This window comes from Tinamus guttatus, unplaced genomic scaffold (assembly GCF_059628265.1).
Source record: "Tinamus guttatus ecotype Peru unplaced genomic scaffold, ASM5962826v1 Tinamus_guttatus_pri_ptg000280l, whole genome shotgun sequence".
Taxonomy (NCBI): domain Eukaryota; kingdom Metazoa; phylum Chordata; class Aves; order Tinamiformes; family Tinamidae; genus Tinamus; species Tinamus guttatus.
In genome coordinates this window covers 987-23187 of record NW_028288814.1, presented here as the reverse complement: position 1 = coordinate 23187, position 22201 = coordinate 987, and the positions used below count along the sequence as shown (strand labels likewise).

At 61.7% G+C, this 22201-nt stretch overlaps 1 pseudogene across 1 annotated transcript; it reads left to right on the top strand.

The window, feature by feature from the left end:
* LOC148594229 (transcription factor E2-alpha-like) lies at positions 1-21994 on the top strand (annotated as a pseudogene). Its single transcript, XR_015913533.1, has 4 exons — positions 1-95; positions 5314-5386; positions 21047-21119; positions 21894-21994. The product of XR_015913533.1 is annotated as a transcription factor E2-alpha-like (transcript).
* The last annotated feature ends 207 nt before the right edge of the window (positions 21995-22201 follow it).

Here is a 22201-nt window from a genome sequence, read left to right as displayed (position 1 = left end):
GCGTGTGCGGGACTATGAATCAGCAGCAGCAGCAGCAGAGAATGGCTGCGGTCGGGACGGACAAAGAGCTCAGTGACCTGCTGGACTTCAGCATGGTAAGCGAGCGCCGCCGGGGGCTTTGCAGCGCCCGGGGGCTTTGCTGGCTTTGTGGTGTGCGTTTTTTTGATTTTGGGAGGAAACGGCAGCCTGGAAATGGGCCGCCCGTGATGGCTTTCAGATGTGCCGGGTGTTTGTGTGCGGGCACATGTGCTGCAACTTGTTTATTTTCGAGTCGAAGCGAAGGCGCTGCCCCTCCTCTGCGCTCCCCCCTGCCCGCCGGCGCACACCGTTTCCTCGCAGTCGGTGCACAGAGCTCTGGGGTTTTTTGTCTTCTTGTTTTTGCTCTGTGGGGTTGTGGGGAGCTGGGAAGTTCTCTGGAGATGTAACACAGTGTAAATGCTCGTGGCGAAATGCGACCCCATGATGCAGAAGGGAGGTCAGGGATACAAAACTACTGTGAATATGGGACCCAAGTTAAAGCTGACTCATTAGGGTGGTGGGAGTTTTTTTCCCTCTTCTCACAGCCAGACTGTTAAACTTTTGCTCCTGCAGGTTATTCTAGAGTGGTTGGAAACTTGTCCAAGCTCTTCAGTGCATTATTTTTGCAGGAGTTGGACACTTTTGTGCCCTGCTTTCTGCTCGTCTCATCCTGGCAAACCTTTAGTTGCACTGAAACCAACAGAACCTAAGAGTTTCCCTGCCAAAGTTCGTTGAGCTCAGAGGGAAGAGGAGTCCCCTCTTACCCCTGCAAGGGCCAGTCCTTAGCGTGCCCGCGTTGGTGGCCGCGGAGCCGGCGGTGGCTGCAGGTGACCTGCTGCAAAGGGGCGCTTCTGTCCTCAGAGCCGCTTCCCGCTCGGCTCCTGCGGCGCCCGCCCGGCTCCACGCGTCTGCTCCGCAGATAAGCAACCGCCCGGCCGAGATAGAGCCCGCGGCTCCGCCAGGAGGAGCAGCCCTGCGGGCCGGGGAGAAGGGGCAGCGCAGCCCGGGGCCCCCGCGCTCCTCCTGCCGCAGTCCGGCAGCTTCTGCCCTTCGTGGTGGGGCCTCCTGATCCCGCTGCTGAGAGGAAGGGCGAATTCTTCTGGCTTCAGCTTCCGTGGAGAAGTTGGTTCCCTTAGGTTAACAGCAACGTGCGTGTTTGTCTAGGCGTTTTTAAAAGCCGTGTGTTTTGCAGGTGGTGGAGGGCCTGTGCTGGCAGGAGGCTTTTAACGCAGCCGCGTGCAGGTTTGCCAGGCGCCGCGCGTGGTGGCTGCCCCGCTCCCGCGCTGCTCTGACTCCTGTCCTGGTTTTTCTGCCTCTCTGAGAGGAAAGAAACAAAGGAAAATAATCCAATCCCACTCACTGTTTGGAGCTTTTTTTTAAAAAAAAATTATTTTCAAAATTAACGACCCGTCCTCATTTGCATGCCTGCAGAGTTGTGTTCCCGAGGGAGGTCCTGACCTGTTCCCTCTCTACACAAACGTTTCTGTTCTTGGAGGTTAATCTGCAGCTCATGGTCGAATTTGGGTTCGATTCCAGCTCTTTTATGTCGGTGAAAACCTGGAGAAGGCCCAGAATTTGTCCTGTCTTCAGCAGCAGCAGCGCCGGGGGCGGCTGCTCGCCGGATCAGGGCCTGCAAAGGGCCTTTGCCAGCGAGTGCCTCGCAGACGGTCCCTGCAGGAGGAATTGCCCGATGGGCTCCGGCGCGGGCTGGGCGTTTGCCAGCCCTGCTTCCCCAGCCCTCCCCTGCACGCACGCAGCCCCTCTCCCGCGCTGGCACGAAGGGAACGCTGACCTCGCTCCGCGACGGCGCGGGGTGGGAATGTCGGCCAGGCGCGGCAGCCCTGCGGCACCGGGATGAAGGCTCTGCCACCACGAAAGTCTCTGTCGAGTGTATTTATATTTTTATTTGAATAAGTGGGAGTAGGGCACCGGGTCCTCTTCAGGACAGTGGATAGGAGAGAAGATGAGAGAGGTTTAGAGAGACCAGAAGCATTTGCTTCACATCAGTATTTCAGTTCCCTTTTTTTCTTCTTCCTAGGGCAAATATATTCAGCCCTGGTAGTTTGTGGTCCGGCTCAGTGCTGCGCTTTGCTTGCAGGGAGTGATTTTTAAGTCGCTGGATATTCCACAGGCAGGCCTGAGTTTGTGGGGTCACTAAAGGGCAGGGCTGCGCGTATAGCCTGGCAAAGGCACCTTTAGAGGTGCCCTCTTATTAAATACATAAATTGGGTAGGTGCCGAAGTGCACGGCGCTCGCGCCGAGGTAATTTACCAATAAGGATGAAAATCAAAGGAATCTATCATGTGCATTTCAGTGAGCCGGAGCCAAACACGCAGCCCGATCAGCGCTTTGAGGTGTGCAGAGCGGAGTGCTCGCCTCGGCCTCGGAACAAATTGCCCTTTATAATTGCCCAAAGTAGAGGTAATTTGTAAGCTTGCTTTCCCCGCCGCTCCGTGGCAGTAATCCAGGAAGGGCTCGCAAATGTGCGAGCGAGCGTTCGGCAAGACATCCCACGTATTGATCTGCCGTGCCGGCTCGGCGCGTCCGGGCGGAGGGAAGAGGTTCTGCTTTGGCCCGGAGCTGGAGGCTGCGGGTGGAGAAGGAGCCCGGGAAGAGCCGCGCTGAGGTGCCGTTTGGGGAGGTGCCGCCCGCGCCGCGGGGCCGCAGCGGGCCGGGGAGCAGCGGGATGCCGGGGCGAGCGCGGAGCGGCCGGGGCGCCGCCGCCTGCCGAGGCAGATAGGAGGAGGCGGCCGCGTGCCAGCCCGGGGCCCTGGCAGCAGCGAGACGCTGTGAACAGGCATGATTATTAGCAGAGTATTAGCCATATGCTGGGGGTGCGGGGTGTCGCGGCGGCGCTCCGGCTCGCTGCGAAGCCGCAGGCAGCGGCGTGAGCAATCGCCCGGGCCCTGCGGGCGGCTGCTCGTCCTGCGCTGGCCCTCCCGGCGCGAGCGCCAAGCCCAGGGCCAAAACCTGGTGCGGGCAGGGTTTGCCGCGGGCACGAGCAGCGCCCGGGGCTGCCGGAGCCGCTGCTGTCGCCGCGGCCCTCGGCGGCGCCTGTGTTTCCGTGATAAAACCGGTGCTTTTGTGCCGAGCGGGGCGGGTGCGAAGTTCTGCTTTGCCCCTCGCGGCCGTTGGGGCCGGAGGCAGGAGGGCTGCCTGGAGCGAGCGCACGAAATGCCCTGCTAGTGGATTCAGGGAGTCCAATTCCCTCCTCTCCCCTAAATGAGCGGCTGGGGGCTTCGTTCCTGCAAAACGGATCTTGGGTTGGGAGTCGAGGCTGGTTTGGCCCAGAGTTCCCAAGGCCCAAGAGCGGAGGGAGCGAGAACAGGAATTTGCTTGGAAAACGCTGTGTCCTGGTGGGAATCGCAGCGCGGCTTGGCGCTGCGCACCCGGCAAACTCCCTCTCCTGCTTACGGGTTTGCTCCCGGGAACGCGGTGTCTTTTAGGTTTCGCATCCCCTGGCGAGTGCGCCCTTTGGGATTTTTTCCTACTTTTGCATCCCTTAATCTGGGAGGAGAGGAGGAGAATTTAATCCGTTGGGGAAGTGCCGATCCGAGGCCGCACGTAGGTTGTTGTCAGCCGCGGGGGCAGACCAGGGGCGCTGCTTGAGAAACTGGTTACAGGCATGAGTCTTAAGACAGGGGATTTTACACAACTGCTTAAATCTACATTATTCAAATCCAACAAAGGGCAAGTAACGACCCAATTACGAAGGCCCAGCGCTGGGTCCCTTGAGCGCTGGGTCCCTCGCGCGCTCCGGCTCTTCGCCTCGCCCCCCTGCTTTTATTTTTAAAGTCACATTTGGAGAAAAATGGGGAAAAATGGAAATTGGGGTGGGTGGGAGTGTTTTACGGGGGCCTTGCAACCAAGCTGGGCCCCCGCCGCAGCGGAAAGACAAACGGGCAGCGCGGGCGAAACGCAGCCCTCGGGCCCGGGCCGGGAAGGGCTTTTTGCCCCGTTCCTTTTTCCTTTGCGCCGCCGCAGCGCCCTGCCCGCGAGCCCAGCGTGGCCCTCAGCCCGTCGCTGCCCGGGGCCGGGCCGGGCGTGCGGGGATGCGCGGGAGCCGCCTGCTTCCCGGTTTGCTCCTGCTTCCCGGTTTGCTCCCAGCAGGAATTGCTCCTCCCCGGGCAGGGCTGCCTGCTCGAGCGCTGCTTGTCCCCGTGTTTAAGCCGGTACCCGCCGAAGGCGACGTGTGCAGGTCCCCGCTGCCCCGTCGAGGTGCTCGCTGCCCTCTGCATCTCCACCGTGTTTAACTGTGCTCTTTCTCCTCGGCATTTGTAAAAACAAAGCTGGGCAGACGGTTTTGTGCACAGGAATGTTCCTGACCACAGCCAGACAGCAGCTATGTCAGGGCATGAAACGCTGCCTTTCTCTAGGCTCTTGGGCCATTACATTGTTTAATCTTCAAAGCATTAAACTTTTGGGTTATTCAGACGTTGCGCAGCTAAAAATAATAAAAATTCAAATGACTTGGTGGTGAAAGTATCTTGAGTTGAGTAGTAAAAGGATATTAAAATGTTAATTTACTAAGCGCTTTCCCACCAGTTGTTTTATTGGCTAGAACTCCATTTGCGTGCAGAAGAATTAGTTTTCTTTTCTGCTGCACGCAGGTGCATATAAATTTTTTTTTAAATAACAGCTCTTGAAACCCTCCCAACTTATATTAAAAATATTTACACAGGTTGGCTCGCTAGGTACGCAGTATTTTAGAGGAAGCTCCCTGGCAGAAGGAGATTAGGGGGCAGCGAACGAGTGGCCAGAGCGGCTGGTGCTGTGAAAAGCCGTCACCCTTCGCAGTGGCGACGCGGCGGAGCCGTGAGCGGGGCCAGCGCCTCGGCGGCACCGCAGCGCCGGGGCAGGGAGTGCTGTGGGGGGGACTCGTCCTGCAGCCCCGCGGCACGGAGCTGGGCCGGGGGAGACCGGGAACGGCAGCCGCTGCCGAGGGGTCGGGCATGGAAGCGGCTTTGCCGGGTGCTCTCGTCTCTGTTCCCCTTGAACGGAGTCACCCCTCGCTCCGCAGCCTCCCAGGCACCTGCGGCTCCGGGCCCGGTGGGGGAAAAACAAAAGTTAGGAAAAAAGCTGCCGCTTTGGCCATGGAAACGGAGCGTCTGCACGCGCCGCCGTGTGCCCGGGGAGTGGGACGAGCGTGCGGGCAGCGCCCGCCTCTGGTTTTCACATCAATAAAGTGCTTCTCCCCCCTTCCCTGTTCCGCCCCCGCTCTGCCCCCTTCGCAGCAGCAAAGCTCAAGTACTGAAATCTCTTTTTTTTCTCTTCTCTCTCATCTTGTTTTTCTAGATGTTTCCCCTGCCAGTGGCTAATGGAAAAAACAGACCCACGACCCTAGCGAGCACTCAGTTTGGAGGATCAGGTACTGTTGTCTTAATTTCTTTTTCATCTTAGCAACGTAACATGTTTGGGTTTTTTTTTGCCATAAATTTGCATTTGCTTCCTAAGACCCAGGCGGAGGGCGTCTGTAGGCGCGTGGCGCTCCGTGTGTTCGTGGGGTGCCCTGCTGCGTTTCCCTGCACGGGGACATTTGTGCGGGTGCTCCCGTGCCGCAGCCGGCAGAGCTGCTCCCGCTCGTCCGTGTGCGGTTACGAGGCCGTCGCCTGCGCTGCCGGTTGCTGCCCCGCGGCGCTGTGAGCACAGAGGGTTCCCCGGGTACCTCGCGGGGGCCTCTGAGCATTTCCAGCCTGGAACGTTTTGCCGGGCATCCCGGAAAAGCCCTTTCGCTGGCAGGTCATTCCCGAGGTGCCTGAGGTTTCCAAGGGAGACGCTGGTGCAAAGCGGTGCCCACTCCGCGTGGCTCCCTGCGGTGGCAGCATCGCTCCGTCCCCAGGGCGCCTTTGGAAGCGCTGCCGCTCGGACACTGTGGAGAGCAGCTGGGGTCGTTTTGCCTTTGGAGGAGCAGGAGATGGAGGAAAAGGGGCTCAAACACGAGGATTTGGGAGCGGAGCATCCGCAGGGAGGGACAGGCCGCTGCCCTGCCTGTGGGAGGAGGCTCGGGAGGCCGCGGAGCTGCAGGTGGCAGGTTTGGCAACGCAGCGCTGGTTAAAGCGAGGAAACAGCGGCAAAGTCGCCGATGGTACCGGGCGGTGGGTGCCCAGGGATGCCGGCTGCTCCAGCACCGGGGGGTTTTGCTTGGTTCTGCCCTCCTGCTCCCCGTGGGTGTGCGCCGGCCTCCCCGTGGGTGTGCGCCGGCCTCCCCGTGGGGCTCTTCGGCCTCGCGCCCGATCTGCGTTGAGCAGACGGTTCTGCAGCGAGGGCAGCCGCTGCGGGAGGGCTCGAGGGGAGAAAACCGCAGCTAATCCGGGCGGAAGCCGACCTCTCCGGCGAGCGTTCGGGCGCGTACGTGCCAGAGACCTTTGCTGTTAAAGAAGTCCACCCAAGACACGCTCCACGCTCGCGAGAGAACCGTAGCAGAGCAAACCTGCAGGAATTCATTTCCTGCTCCGAGGCTGGCTTGGCTGCTTCCTTTATAGAGCTGGCCAGATGCAGCGAGCGGAGCCTGGAACAGGGCTCGGATGGCGAAGCCAGAGCCGTGACCGGACCCCCCGCCACGCGGCAGCCAAGACGACAAATCTCGTCTTTCTTCTTTCTTTTTGCCTCCCTTTGCTTTCCGGTGGATGCAAGGTGATGCTGACGCCGCCCTTCCTCCGGGCTGCTGCTTTTGGAGCCTGGCTGTGGGCAGTTCCTACAGCGGGCTGAGAGGTGACACAGCCAGCGCGGCTGTCCCGGGCATCCCGGCTTGGAGAGGCCGCTCCGGGTGTCGTTTGCGGGATGCGGTTCGCTCCGGTGGCGGCTCCCAGCAGTTCCCGCCTCGGCCGGTTGTCTCTGGCGTCGCCTTTGAAGCGTTGAGGGTGACGCTTGGTTTTCCTGTCGGATCCATGGCTTCCTTCTGGTCCTGGTGGCTGCAGGCTGATCCTGGCTGGCCAGAGGGGTGAGATGTGAGGACGCGACATGTCCGTGGGCGCCTCGCGTCCACTCATGGATCCAACGGGACTGTAAACCTGCTCTTAGCGGTTGCTTTCGTGCTTGTTGGCCTTGGTTTAGCTGAATTTAGCAAGTTGGCAGCAAGATCCTGGTTCAGCCCGAGGGCCCAGCCAGGCCCCCGGCCCTGAGGAGCCCCGGTGCGGTCGGGGGCGAAGAGCAGATGGTCCCTGGATCTGGGGAGCTGGACGTGCGGAGGGAGCCGAGCGCCTGCAGCCACTCTGTAATCTGGGCCTGGAGATTAGCTCCTCAAAGCTCCTTGCCGGGCAGGAAGGACCAGATTTCGCCTCTAATGTGTCTAGTGTTTCTTGAACCCTCCTGGCCAACCGGTGTCCCGTATCGGTGATAACAAACGCGGTGCCTCCGCTCGGGAGGCGGGAACAGATGCGGTTTCTCTTGGCTCTAGCTCGGTTGCGTGCACCATAGCATAAACCTCTCATCAGATTTATTGAAATAACCCCCGATAGCAAATTGGCGTCGTTTGGGCCCAAAAAGTTGGTAAAAAGTTTGGGCCAAAAGTTGGCCGTTGACTTGAGCGGGAGCAGCAGGAGGGCAGCAGTGACCCTGCTCCCGCCGCGCGAGGTTGGGCTCCAGCTTCCAAAGTCCAGCTGGGAATGAAGGTAACTGCAGTGACTCAAAATAGCCCTGCAGGAAGCTCGGAATGACAAAACTGCCCCGAGCCCGAAGCCTCTTCGCATCCCAACAACTGGCCGGGCGCGCGTGGGCGGCCTCGTCGCCAGGAGGGACCGTGCGGCTCTGACCGGCCAGGAAAATCCAAAGCGTTAACGTGGGCTCGGAGATCTCTCTGCTTTTATATTTGTCTCCTGGATTTATTTTAAACGTTGCCTCTGTTTCCCTCGTTTCTGTCCTCAAATGCACCGGGGAGGAACTGGTTTCGCGATCCGCGGACAATTCAGCACCTCCGCTCGGCGCGTTCTTGGCAAGGAGGAGCCCCACGGTTGCCACCAGGCTGAGCTGACGTCATGCAGCCCATGTCTGCAGCATTTATAGCACATATAGGTCACCGCGGGGAAGTTGGTCTTCCTGGAGCTTTGAGCAGCGACTGGCGTTTGCCAGCGCGAGCTCTGTCATTTGCTGCTGGTATTTTGGGTTCGCCGACACGCTCGGTCCCACTCCCACGAGGTCCCGTGTGCAACGGGTCCCATATTTGCAGCAGCAAAACGTTTCACGTCGTCCCTCTGTCCCCGCCGTGCCGGGCTGGGATTCCCAGGTGCCCGAGCTGGCCGGGAGGTTTTGCAGGGAATCACCCGGAGCGGCCGCTGGGTTTTCGGCAGGGCCGGCTGCACCCCGAGCTTCGCCCGCGGGGCCGGGCGCGCGGTGCCAGCTGCACCGCGTTGCGGTAGGAGCCCAGCCCGCCCCGGCTGGCAGGTCGTCCTGCTTGCAGGGCAGGCTGCAGCAGGAGGGCCCTCGCTGCCCTCCGATCCCCCGGCACCGTCTTTGCCCCCTTGCTCGAGGTACCAGCGGCTTTGGAAGGGCCGGGCTGCTGTTTCCACCCCCAACGTTTGCTCGGTGCTTTGCGTTTCTTTCCCCCCATGTGATTGCGAGAGGAGGGATCGCTTTGATCGGGGCGAGTTCATCAAGCGCATTTGAAGGTGGCTACCGAGGGAGTTTTTCAAAGCGCTGCAAGCCGGAGCATGCAGCACGTTTTAAGTTATAGTCTCGTGAACAAAGTCCCCGCATTCTCGCCGGAGGGAGGTGAGTCTGCAGCCCCTTTGAAAGGCTGCTTTAAACAACAGTCAAACTTGGATACCTGTGGCAACAGCCCTGAAAGCAATAAATCCTCCCAAAGATGAGGCTGTGTCTTTAATTGCCGCTACGGCTGGGCTGTTTGAAGAGGTAATTCCTGTGTGTGCTCCGCTTGCGCCCGAGCCGCTCCGGAGCGGGGAGAGTTTCTGCCTCTGGGTTTTCTTTGCTGTCAGTGGTGCTGGCTCAGGCTGCAGAGCTGCGTTTGCGGCTCTGCACGGTGAGGAAAACGGGAGCTTTTATTAGCAAGGCTGGATCACGTTCTCCTCGGCAGCGCCCCCGCTCCCGCACGCGTTGCTGGCGCTCGGGTGGGAGCGCGGGGCTCGCCTTGCTATTTCGGTGCCCGCTGAAAGGCAGGCGTGGGGCGCGCGACGTGCGCCTTGCTATTTAAAACCGGCACTTTGCATTGAAAGCGCCTGGATGGGGCCGCGCGGGGCCAAAGAGCCGCCCCAGCAAACGAGGCGAAGGCCGGGGTGAGCGGAGCGACCGGCCCTCCTCGTCACGGCCGCCCCACGGGACGGCCGAGCTGCTGCTGTCAGCCCTGAGCGAAGGGAGGGTTCGAGAGCTCGGGAGGGTTTCGGCTGGGTGAGAAATGCCCTGTGCTGCCAGGGCCTCTCCTTGGCGCATGTTTAAGTGGGGTCTGGAGGGCGCTGGTGTTGGGGGAGCGCAGGGATCTGCCTCCTGTTCCGCCCCGGGGCAGGTTCCTCCCGGTGGCTCCCAGAGACCTCGGCGGCCCGAGGGCACCGTCACGGGTGCCACGGAATGGCCGCGGGGCCGGGAAGCGGCAGGTTTTGCCGGGCAGCCGCCGATGCGGCGCTCGCTGGATCAGCCGCTGGGGTCACCCTGTCCCGGGCGCTCCGGGGCGCCCGTGCCGGGTCCGCTTCCGTGCGAGCCGCGTGCCCAGCGCTGTGCCCGCTCCGGGCGCCGCTCCTCGCCCCGCGGCGGCCGTGGCCGCTCGCTCACAAATTGGAGGGTTTTTTGCCTTTTTCCTCCTCCTGCCCTTTGGGGCAGCAAAGGGATGTGCTAAGGGGGCTGTTCCGTGCACAGGGCCGTTTTGCCGCACCAAGTGGCCCCTCTTGCAGGCAGGTGCCGCGTTCCCCATGAGGCCAGCGTGGCCAGCGTCACCCCTAGACGTGAGTGACCGAATCCAAGAGGAGGCTTCGGCACATCCGCGCGCTGACGGGCGGCAGAAGGGCCCGTTTCCCACATGGAGGCCGCGCCAGAGCCGCGGGCGAGGGAATGTGGGGACGGCCCCGGGGACGCGGCTGTCGCTGCCCCGGCCGCTTCCCGGGGGTTTGGCCGGACCCGATTAGCGTCTGCTTAAACAAACCCCCTCGTATCCGCCACGGAGGGAGGGAGGGTGCGGCGCTCCCCCAGCCTGGCTTAAAGTTTAATTAATTTTGTTGCCAAACGAGGCACGGAGTAGCCCGTGGGGGCTCCCGGGGCCTTTCTGCGGCTCCTTGCGGAGGGAGGACCCTCGGGGCCGACTCGCACCGTCCTGCCGCCTCCGCCGGGCACGCGCGCTGAGGCTGGGATTGGCTCTGCAGGCACCGGCAGGAGGGAAAACAGGAAAAGATCCAGCCCGCCCGCTGCTGTTCTCCCCGAGAAGCAGGTGCCGTTGGCGAAGTGATCCCGGAGGACGTTTCTCCGGCTCCAGGTTGAGAGCGGGAGGCGCCGAGGGCCGCGCGGCCGCTGCTCCGGCAGGAGAGCCCAGGGCTCATCCCGCGCGGCCGGAGCCTCCGGGATTGGGGTTGGAGCTGAACCAGCAGCTTTCGGGGGCTTCTGTCCTCTCCTGCTTTCTTCTGCACCCCCTGGTTTGCAGAGATAACAGCGTGGGACGCGGGGACGGGGGCTGGGTGTACTCCATGTAATTCCAGTTTTATTCCGTCTAATTTTATTGGCTTTGAGTGTCCCCAAGGCTCTGGTGGGTGGACGGGGCTTGTTTCTCTGGGTTTTTTTTTTTGCTACCAAGTGGGGCAAAGGATGGTCATTTGTAAGAATTGGACCGGTCCTAGACAGGAAACCTTCCAGGAGCGCCCAGGTGCCGCATCCCGCTGCCGGGCAATTGCCAACCCCGGGATGTCGTCTCCTGTGGAAACGGCCTGTGCTGGCAACCCTTAGGATGCGGGAGCAGGTTCTCCCTGGGCTCTTGTGTCCCAAAACGGCAGCGTCCTGCGGTTGCGGATGCAGCAGAGCCCCCCGATAGGATGGACCTGGAGGATGCCCCCCCCGGCACAGGAGGAGGTGGGAAGCGGTCGGAGCGTCTTCGAATGCTGCCGGGTGACCCGAAGCCCCGTGGTCGTCCCCGTCCTGCGGGTGCCGTGGCGGCTTCTCCAGGGCCCCTTCTGCTTTTTAAGACCTTTTTTTTTTTTTAAAAAAAAAAAAAAAGGTAGTCTCCCTTCCTAAGGCTTGTTAATGCCCTATTAACATTGTTACACAAAACAGCAGAATACCATTTAATTAGGAAAAATACGGACTAACCTCTACCATATGCTGCTCTTCTCGTATTTGCATTTGAAAGTCCATCTGAATTTCAATGCGAACCGGGATTTTATCCAAATGATGAATGGCCGGAGAGGCTGGGGGAAGATGGAGGCGCCTCCCCAGCGCAGGCGGTGCTGCTTTTTGATGTAAAAACCTGGGATTTTCTTCCAGCCGTGAGCGTTGCTCCTGCTTGCACGGGGGCTCTGCTCGGAGCGCGGCCCGTTCCCGTGTGCTCCCGGCGCCCCGAGGGGACGGAGTGGGGTGCGATTCCGCGCGAAGCCGCCCCTCGTCGTTGGTCCCGCTCCCGGCATCCCGGCGCTTCTGGATTGTGGACACAGCGGCTTCATCCTCGTAGGTTAGTTATGTGCTTTGGTGGCCTGAAGAAGAAGAAAAGGAAGGAAAAAGAATTTGGTATCAAAAGGCGCCTTCCCTTTCAGCAGGTGATTTCCACGTGCTCCGTCCCTGCTTTCCCGGTGGCCTCCCTCCTAGTTCGAGGTGCCTTTGAACGGAGCCACCGAGCTCCCCCTTTCCCACGCGGAGCTGCGTGTGCTTCCGAGGCCCTTTGGGATCTTTCCCTCGCCTCCCCGGCAAAAAATCCCTCAAAATCCCCTGGATTCCTGATGGATTTCGCAGCCTTTGCCTCGGCAGCTGTTGCTCCCACGGATGCCCGTGGAGCCGGGCGGGCAATGGGGGCTTGTCCCAGTATTCCCACTTTTGTTCCCCTTTCTCGTGGCCGTGGGAGGTCAGTTTGATCTTTGGGGCACTCTTTGCTGCTGCTGCTGCTGTTGTTGTTGTGTTAATGCAGCTGAACTAACGTGATTACAATTCCAGACTTGGGTAATGGAATAACAGGTCAGGAAGCTCTTTTTGAAAAGATTTTTTTTTTTTTTTTTTTAAGAAAAAACATCACTTCCAAATGATGTAAGTATCCAGTTGGGAAGGTGTTTCCTATCCTCTTTTACCCTTGGCCAGGAGGGATGGGGAAGAGGGATGGGGATGTGTCACCCTGGCAGCACCCCTGGAGGGGACCCTTGGGGACCCTTATCCCAGTCCCGTGTGACGGCGTCTCCGGGCTGCGCATCCCGGGCTGCCGCGTCCCCTTTCCATAGCGCTGCGCCTGGAGCGCCCTGTGGAAACCAGGAGCCACCGGGCCCGGGTTCTCTCCCAGAGGCAACTTCCCTTCCAAAGAGAGGAGGACTCTGTGGAGCCAGCGGCTTCCCGGGCGTTTTCCCCGTGGACGCCGCTCCGCAGGGCCAGGCCGGGCGCTCCGCTCGGCTTCGGAAAGCCCCCGGCAAAGCCTCCTCGCGGCCGCCGCTGCATCCTGGGGGAGCCGCGAGGCCGGGGCCTTTGTCCTTCTTTGGGAATGTTGTGGCAAGGTCGTGAGTCACTTTGCACGGAGCGAGTTACCCCGCTCCTGCCTTGCACGTTGTTGTGCAGCCAGCAGGATTATTTATAACTTAGCCAGCATCCCGGGCCTATTGTGTTGGTAAAGAGCAGGAATGACTAGATGACTTCCTGAGATTTTTATTTCTTTATATATTTATATATATATTTTAACCGCCCCCTCATTTTTTATTTTTTTGCAAATCTGCTTTTCCTTCCAACTATTATGTTGGCCAGTTGGATGCGTTCCCCCCACATCTTCCCCTCTGGCTGTGCCTTGGTCCCGCTCGCGATCCCGCTACCGGCAGCGCCTTAACTCCCGCAAATTGTCCCAGGAAGAGGCAAGGGCGCCTTTTCCGACCCGCTTTCTGATCCGGGAGGTGCAAAACGCCTCGGGCCGGAGCCGCGGGGCCTCGTGCAGGTCCCGCTGCGGCCCCTGCTCCGGCTGCTCATCCCTGCCCTGAGTCACCGGGCGGGGAGGACGGAGCCGGTCCCTGCTTTTGTTTTCCCAGCGTTTTGGCAGGTTTCTGCTTCCTCTCTGCCTCCTCTTCCTCCCTCTGCTGCAGGTTATTCACCCCGCTCACGCGAAACCCAGCAGCCACCGTGGGTTGTTGAAGGCTGCAGCTGCTTTGGATCTTTTTACTCAAAACCAGAGCTTGGAAGCTCCGTTTCGGGGTTATCCCACCCCCCAGCTCCATTTCGGGGTTATCCCACCCCCCACCTCCATTTTGGGGTATTCCCCCGTCACCCTCGTCCCGCTCGGGCTCTTTGCTCCCCTTTCCTGGCCGTGATGCAAGAGGCAGCTTGGCGGGTTGGAGCTGCAGCTGAGGAGGAGGAGGAAGCCTTCGCCCGCCTTGCGGTCGGCGGGGGTTCGGCTCAAGTTCTCTCGGTTTCTGTTAGTTCAGAAGTCAAAATTTAGCACTCCTTTATTTTTAAGCCTTTGTTTCTCGGTGCCCGCGAGTCGCCCCCTTCCCTCGGCTAGAAGCTGCCTCCGCTCCAAGCCGGCTCCGGCCCTTCCCAGGAGCCGGGATTGCTCTTCCTGAGCCGGATTCCCCGCTCCAGGGCTGGGGCGCACGATGCCCTCCCGGCCTTGGCTCCCCGAACCGGCTGCCTCTGCATGGAAACGCGGGCTTTGTCCAAGGGGAGCTCTGCAGCTTTGGAAACGCAGCCCGGCTTGAGCGGCTTTGAGTGCAAATCGAGTCTTCGGGTTCCCCTGTGTCTCTGCAAACTCCTACAACCTCTCCAGCTTTCCTAGATTTCTTCCCGTGCCGATGGGGGCTCTGAGACCTGTTGTCTTTTGCAGAAGGTTCCTGGCGCAGGAGGGAAGGGGACAGGAGAGCGGGCGGCCTCGGAGCTGGGAGTTGGTGACAAACTGCCCTGCTGTTGCGGGCTCCTTCCCAGCTCCGTGGGTCTCATTCCAGGCGGGATCTGGGCATGTGGAGCCACCCGGGTTGGGTCTGGGTGCTGCCGGTGCCGGCCCTGCTGCAGAGCCCTGCTCTGGTCCCCTGCTCGCGGCCGCAGGGGACAGCGCTGGAGTCGGGCCTCCTCTTTCCCGGTGCTCCTTGGGAACAGAATTCATGGAAAATCCATGGAAAAAGCCTGGGATCTGCAGCTTGCATTGCAGGAAAGGCCCGGCATGTTGGGGCCTCTGAGAGCAGATCCCGTGCCGCTGCCCAAGGGAAAAGGGCACGAGCGGCTCTGGGCACCGCGTGGCCCTGCTCCCCCCGCGTCAGGCACAAACCTTGTGGCTTTGGGTTCTCTTTTCTTGAAATAAGGTTGAAAAAGCCGAAACTGGAGCCTGGGCGCCTCTTACTGAGCAAGAAAACTGAAAGATGCCTGCGGGGCTGTGGTCCGCGCGCCGGAGCCGCCTGCGTCCGTGTGCGCGTTCCAGGGAATGGGGCGCCAGGAGCAGCCGCTAGAGCCGGCTCTGCACCCGGAGAAGGCTCCGAGATCCGTGAGAAAGGAGGGAGAGACAATAAGGGACAGCCAGGCCCGTGGAGCCACACGGGATGGGACAGGGCCGTGGGGGACAGGACAGAGCCGCACAGGACGGGACAGGGCCGGGCCGCGTGGGATGGAGTGGAGGTGGCTTCTCCCGGAGGGCAGAGCTCGGAGCGAAGACGGTCGGGAAGAGCAGCCCTGGATGCTGCCTAAACCCCCTTAGCTTTCCCGGAGCGGCCGGCGCTTCCTTGGACTTTGTGCCCCGCGGGCAGGAGGGGCCGGGATGCCGGCTCCTCCCTGGCCGGTGGGAGGAGCGCCGGCTCCGGAGGCGCCCGGCACAGGCGCCCGGCTCCGCGCCTGCCCCTGACTCCATGGACATGGCATCCCGGCGCCAGCTATTTCGGGGTAGGTCTTCCCGCCAGGCGTCTGGCGGCACTGGGAATTTGTGGGGAAAGAAGGGGATGGGATGGGGCACGGAGGGATGGTTTGTGGCACAGCGGCAGCAGTGCTGCTCTGGACGGCTCTGAAGCTGCAGATCCGCAGGGATGTCCTTCCTCCTCTTCCTCCTCTTCCTCGCCATGCTCCATGCACCTGCCTCCCGGTATCCGTCTGCTTTTGGGCAGGGCCTCTGCGCTGCCCGCGGCCTCCGCAGGGACAGCCCGGCCCTTCCTGCTGCTGCTTCCCTGCCTCTCCCCAGAGCATCCCCCTGCGTCCCTAAAATCCCATTCCCGAAAGATGCCGCAGCAACCCGGAGCAGGAAGGATGTGCAGCTGGAAGCCGGCTCCAGGATAACGCAAAGTTGCTGGATAGGGGAGGGTTTTCCGAGCGTGGGCCCCATGCCGGTAGACGGGAATATTGCCGCTGCCGGCGCGTGGGTGACCCGAGCCCGGGGCTGAGTCTTCCTGCCCCTCGGGGAGCTCCTGGGCGGCTCCGGCCGCAGCTCCTGGGAGAGGCTCTTGGTTCAGCCCAGGGGGCTCCTGCGTGTCCAGGTTTCACGCGGTAACAAACGGATTTATCCAAAGCGACGTATGGGATTTATCCGAGCGTCTCCCATGGTGCTGGCGCTGGAGCGAGTTGGGCTCCTGCGGTCCCGGAGGCAGGTCCATGTCTCACTGCTCTGATCTGATCTTGCGGCTCTGCAAGCGGCCGATCCCTCGGCCTCGCGCTCGTCCTCCTCTCCTCCGCCCGCGTTCCCTGCTCGCTCCCCAAAGTCGGCAGCTCCTGGGAAGCGCGGAGCCCCGGGACCCTGTGCGCAAGGAGCGGAGCCGGCTCCGGGTGCCGCACGTTCGGCGACTCCTTCCTTCCTGTGCGCTTGGAAAACTGAACTTGCAGCTGTGAAACCAGAGTTGGTTTTTCCACTTCGTGTTTTTTCTTCACGCGTCTTGTCTTTGCCCTTATGGTGTTGGCACCGCAGCGGCTTTTTCTGTCCTTAAAGGGTAAAACAAAATCCTTTGGGCGCTCGGAGCGCAGTGGCCGGGCAGCTCCGTGACGCTGCATTTTGCTGGGCGGTTGCTTTTGTGGGAAGAAGTGACGTTGCTTGTCCAGACACCAGGAATGGGAGCCTGATGGAGAGGGGAGAGAGGCTGGATCACCTCACAGGTCCCTTTTGGCCTCCAGCCCCTTCCCTGAAGGGCAGCCGGGACTTTGGTGCTTTCAGAGGCCTTGGCCTGGCCGCACTCCTGTTTTTGTGCCGTCTTCGTGGGGTTCCCAGGAGCTGCTGGGGAATCTTGGTTCATTTTTCAAATGATTCATTTTACCTGTGAGAGCAGAGCAAGAGGGCCGAGCTCCTGCGCCCCGGGAGAAGTGTCCTCAGCTCCCGGAGGAGCTGCCACCTCCTCCCCCGGCATCTCCGTGTTTGCGTGGGAAGAGGGAGGGCTTCCCGGGAGCATGGGTTGTGTGGGAATGGCAGCGGGGCCTGGGAAAGGGAAGCGCCACTCTTGCCCTGGTGGGATTCGATGTGGGCTGCATCCGCGTCACTGCCGGTGCCCGTGGAAGCGGATGGGGTGGCGGAGCCGCGCTGAGAACCCGTCCCCACGGTGGCTCCCTGGGCAGGCGCCGCTGGGGCCTCGTGCCGGGAAGGGCACCCGGAGCCTCCCGGCAGGAGCCTCCCGGACACGGCCTCCGGGCACCAGGGCCACGAGCGGAACCAGGACCCGGCCGGCACCGTGGGCAAAGATGCGGATCGGAAGCAGGGGACGGCACGAGGGAACAGGGTGACGTGTTTGTGTTAGCAGGAAACAGGGAAGAGGAGCTCCTTGGAAGCGGCGCGCCTTGGGGAAACGCGGGGGATCGGTGGCCTGTTCAAAGCCCCGAATGGGTCACATCTGTCTCGCGCTGCTGCCTTGTGGGGCTGGAGCCTGGGAGGGCAAGTGCCCCCCGACCCCTGGGACGTGCTTTGCTGGGATTCGGGATAGCTCCAGGGATGCCCTGGCACATGCAGCATTTCCCACTTGGGAAAAAAAGGGGGGAAAAAAGACCAGAAACCTCCGTTGTGGCAAGCACATGCAAACACAAGTCGGAGCCGGCCGCGCCAGGCAGGTGCTCTCGGCACGCTCCCCTTCGGAAAGGCTTCCTCATCCCGAGCAGTCCCGCTCCGGGATCCTTCCTGCGGCGTGACTCAGCCTCGACGCGACACGAGGACACGGAGCGGCGCGGGGCCCGCTCAGCCCCGCTTCCATGTGTTCCTCCCGGCCGCGTTCCCGGTGCTGCTAAACGCAGGGGTGCAGGCGGAGCGGGCTGGTGCCCGGGCCCGTTTCCCGCTGCTCCCTCGCGCTCCCACCGCTGCTGGAGTTTCCCAGTTTCTTTCCTTCCCTTCCTCCCGTTGCTGCCACAGGTTTGTTCCGTGTCGCCCTGCGACTCCTTGGCTCTATTTGGGGCTCGCGGGTAGGACCGTCCCCGCCGCGGAGTGCTTGGCCGCAGCACCCCGGTGTGGGGCATTTCGGTTAGTTTTTATTATTATTATTAGGTATTTTGGCAGTTTTGGGTGTTGGGATTCCTCCCTCCCGCTTCCTCTCTCGGCGCTGGCTCCGGTGCCGCTCCGCCCCAGCCGTGGCTGCAGGCGGCTCCGAACGCGGCGGGATGCAGGGATGGGCCGGGCCCTCAGCGGCGGCTCCGGCGCCCGGGTCCTCCCCGGGGCTGCTGCACCTCGCGGGTCCGTTCTGTACGTTCATCAGCGCCGGGATTTGGGTTATCCCCTGGCTTGCGCAGGCCCGCACACGGGAATGCCGCTTTTCCATGCGAGTCTCCCACCCTCCATCTCTTCCCACCACCCTCCATCTCTTCCCACCGCCTTCCTCTGCCCGGAGCGGCTTGTGGGCCTAAGTTAGCAGGAGGAGATGGGGGCTTTGCCAGCCCGGTGCCCAGCCTGCTGGAAAACCCACTGGAAACCCATCCTCCTGCTCCCGCTGTTCCCGTGCTCCAGGCACTCGTCCTCGCCTTGCGCCGCCCGCCGCGATTCCTGCTCTGCCTCTTGGCCTGGCTGGGGAAAGGGATCCCCGAGCGCTGCTCCAGGTGGCCGGCAGCTCCCGCTCCCCCCTCCCTGTCCTGAAGAAGGAAAACCCATGGATATTGTTTTGCCGGGAAAGGGAAGTGAGCGCATTGAATGGGCCCGTCCTCCGCCACGTCCGTAAACAGCGGCGCCCGCGGCTCCCGCAATCTGTTTTTTCCGATTCTGGGGCTGCTGCAAAGGGCCGGGCGGGCGGCCCCGCTCCGGGCCGGGCTCCGGCTCCTCCCGGCTCTGCTCCCCGCGGGACTCGCGGTGACTTTTGCCACTGCTGCCGGTGTCCCCGCGTGTCCCCGCACCTCGCCGGGGAGCAGGGCCGCGGGCCCTTGTGGCAAAACAACCCCGCTCGTTTGCCGGGGTCTAAAGCTAATTACCAGTCGCCTAATTTTATTGATTTCAAATCCCTTTTAGCGGAGATTTTGCTCTGGGGCTGATCGCCAGAGCGATTAGGCCCCAAAGCCGCTTAATTTGGACGTGTTTATCAGGCCGCCTTCTGTCACCTCCGCTTCCAATCAAATCCCGGGGCAGCGGCGCCTCCGTGGGCGCCGTCCCGGCTCCGGGCTGGGCCGTCCGGCTGCCCGGCATCCGCATCCCGCTGCGGAGCTTCCCGCTGCGGAGCGGCCGCGCGGCCCCTCTGCGCCGCCCCGCCGGGGTCTCCCCAAACCGCTCTGGCTGTTCCCGGGAGCCGGAGCGGGCGTCCCTTTCCGGCGTCCCTTTCCAGGGCGTTTTCAGCCCCAGGAATGCCGCGCGCTCCGCCTGGGAGCGGCGCACGGAGAGCGGGGCGGGAGCGCTCCCGGGAAGGAGCCTGCTGCTCCACAGCCCCCATCGGTGCCGCATCCTTGGGTCCTGGGAAAAATACAACCAGAACTGGGGGGAAAAAAGCCCAAACTGAAGGAATCTCCCCCGTTGGAGCCAGGCTGCTTCATACAGAGCCAGAGCGGCTGCGGATGTTCCCTTCCCGGACCCCCCTTTGCTCCCAGGGATGCGTGGAGGCTGGACAGGGAAGACAGGATCTCTCGGCAGGTGGAGGCTTCTTTTTTTGAAACAGAGATTAAACTTGGGCAAATTATTTTTACCCTCACGGAGAGCTCATAGTAGGGCTCGTCTATCAGCTCTCCTTAGCTCCTGCGTAAAAGTCATTTAAAAGAAAAAAAAAATTGCTGTCTGACAGCAACATCTTATTCTATTAGTACGTTTTAATTAGAACACGAGCAAGGAATGCATTATGAATATTCATGATGAGGGTTATTAAAATGCACAATTAATCTGTGCTTTTTTTTTTTTAATAACTATATTAATGGAAGGAGGCGGCGGTTCCTATTTTGGCGTTTTCCGAGTGGGATCGCGCCTCGGAGCGCTGGGAACGGGGCTGTTTCGCAGCCGATCACGGGAGCCCCGGGCACGGGCAGGGCGGCGGGCAGGGAACAGAGACCTTTTTGCTGCCCCCTTGAATGGGGGGACCAGCAGGTGCCCCTGGGGCTGCCGGGGATGTCACCTGCTGCCTTGGCCTTGCTTTGGGCAGCCCTGGCAGGGAATTTCTTCAGGAATTTTGCCCAGAAACCCATCCCGGCCTTGCCTGGGCCCCCCTGGCGTCCCCTCCGGCCATCGAGGGTGTCCGAGAAGGAGCCGCTCCGGGGGCGATCGCAGCCCCGCGAGGAGCCCGGGATGAGCCGAAGCCACCGGGAATTGCCGGAATTGCGGGTGCCAAGGATGCACGGGCGCCCCATCCGCCTGGGCCGTCGCGGCGCTTCCCAAACGGCCGCGGAAGCAGAAGGGCCCCGGGCGCCGCGCGGGAGCGGAGCCGGGTCTGGCAGAATTGGCAGCGGTTCTCCCTAGTATCCAAGGTATTATTAGAGGCTTATCCCTGCTCTGCACAGTAATCACATTGGAAATTTTTGATTAGAAAACAAAATCTAAATGAGAAGTATGAATATTCATTAGGTGTGGAGATTAATATGCATAATTATGCAAATTAGACAGCAATTAAACACCAATTCTCTGGGGAAATGATTAACACAAAGGCACCGAAATAGAAGGATGTAATTTGAAAGAAGTTTCTGGTTAAATGAGCAGTGAGGGGAGCGGGGAGAGGGGCCACTCCGTGTTTGCCATGATAATCAGCTGGGCTGAAGCGGGGCCGGGGTCCCCACGCCCGCCCGGCCCTGCTTTCCAGTGACTAAAGAAATCTCCGGTTCTGGCTTTCCAGGATCTTGGCCCGTGGTGTGTGCCTTGGAAAAGGCAAAAGTGCCGGATTCGGGGGGTCCCCAAAGCCCCCAGGCTTGCAGAGGCTCTGGCAATGGCAGCGGAATGCAGGGTTGGGCGGGGAAGAGCCGCTCCGGGCACCGGGGCGGACGGTGGGCGCTGCCGCCCTGTTGCAAACGGGGCTGATCCCCCAGCATCGGCTTCGGCTTGCGAGAGGAGCCGGGAGCAGGAGCAGCCGCTCCGTGCGGAGCCACCCGCGCTCCGGAGCCACCCGCCCGTCACTCCTGGGCCCGAGCCCGGCACCGCTCCGGCACCCCACGGAGCCTGGCTGGACGGCAGGGAATACGGCGCAAATCCCCCCGGAATCCCGCAGGAGGCTCTTCTGGGCCCTCCTGATCCCGCTGCGTGTCCCGGGGAGCGGGGTTTGGCCTGAAATCCAAGGGACAGGCAGCGCCAGGTCCGTTTGCACGCCGGAAACCCGGCAAGCGGCCCGGCGAGATGCAGCCGCGAGGTGGGAATTTGGGAATTTGCAGCCTCGCTGCCAGGGGGAGGCGGGAGCTGCAAGGAGCCGCCTCAAACCCCGACTCCTGCTCCGGGCGGGAAAGCGAGCACGGCGGGGAGGCTCCGTGCCGCCCCGTGGACGTGGTTTATTAATGAAAATACCCTTCTGTTTGTGGAAGGAAGAGTTAATTTTGCGGGAACACCTTTGAGGCTTTGCTGATAAAGCAAGAGTAACCTTTGTTCTTCCTGTTTTTTCCATAGGTTTGGATGAAAGACCGGGATCAGGTTCCTGGGGAACGGGAGATCAAAACAGCTCACGTTTGACCAGGCAAGGGTAAGGACGGAGCATAAACATGGAGCTCCAACAAAAATAAACGGGGCCTTTGAGGATCGTTTCCCAGCCGGTGCGTTGGGCCCGCCTGGGTTCTCACCCTGGAAGAGGGATTTTCGCCCCGTTTTAGGTGGGGGACAAGGTGTCATCGGGGCACCGGGGGCATCGCTCACGGATGGCAGCTTTGGAGGGGCTGGGGGGGAAGAACCCAGGCTGGGACAGCCGAAACTGGGGCCTGAGGAGGGGAAGAGCGAGAAGACGTCAGCCGAGCTGACGCGGGGCGTTCCGGGGATGCTCCTGCGGTCTCCGCGGGGGCTCCGTCCCCTCCCCGGCTCCGCGCTGGAGCAGGCGCCGGCCGTTCCCCTTCGGACAGGCCCCTCCGCTCCCCGTCGGGGCTCTCGGCTCCTCGGGGCGGCGCAGGGTGCCCCGGGGCCGCGTCCCCGCCGGGTCCTGGCGGCGCTGCCCGGGCAGGGGGTGGCCAAGCCTGGCCCGGCTCCCGGAACGGAAAAGGGCCCTGGGGCTCCCAGCCTTCCCGCTGCGTTTGGGAGCAGAGCGACCGCTGCGGCTTTGGGGCTAAGATGGGGAGTTTTGGTGTCTCCTGAGAGTAGCGGGGTTGAAAACAGCAACTTGGCTCTTCCCTTCCTCGGCTCCTGACACGGGGTGAAGAGCGTCCCAGAGGGGATCACACTGTGCTAAACTGCAGCTCGATCTGTGCCTGCCTTGGGCCGGGCTCTGTGTCCTCACGTGTGCGGTGACAAACGTGCCCTGTCCCTCCAGCAGAACTACGGGGAAGGCCCCCACTACGGAGAGCACCGGGAGCTGCCGTCCCACAACAGCCTGTCGTCCTCGCCCTTCCTGGGACCGGGACTAGTGGGTAAGTGCCCTGGGTCCCCTGCTCCAGCACACAGCGGCCGGCCAGGGTGGCTGTCCCGTCCCTCACCCGGGGGTGCTCGGAGCCGCGCTCACGGGGCCCGCGGCAGCCTCTCGCGGACGCAGCTCTGCGCACGGCGATGCCCCTGTTGTGCCGCAGCGCTGCTGGGCCGCAGGGCCTCGCGGGAGCCTCTGCAGGGCCCGGGTGTCCCGGC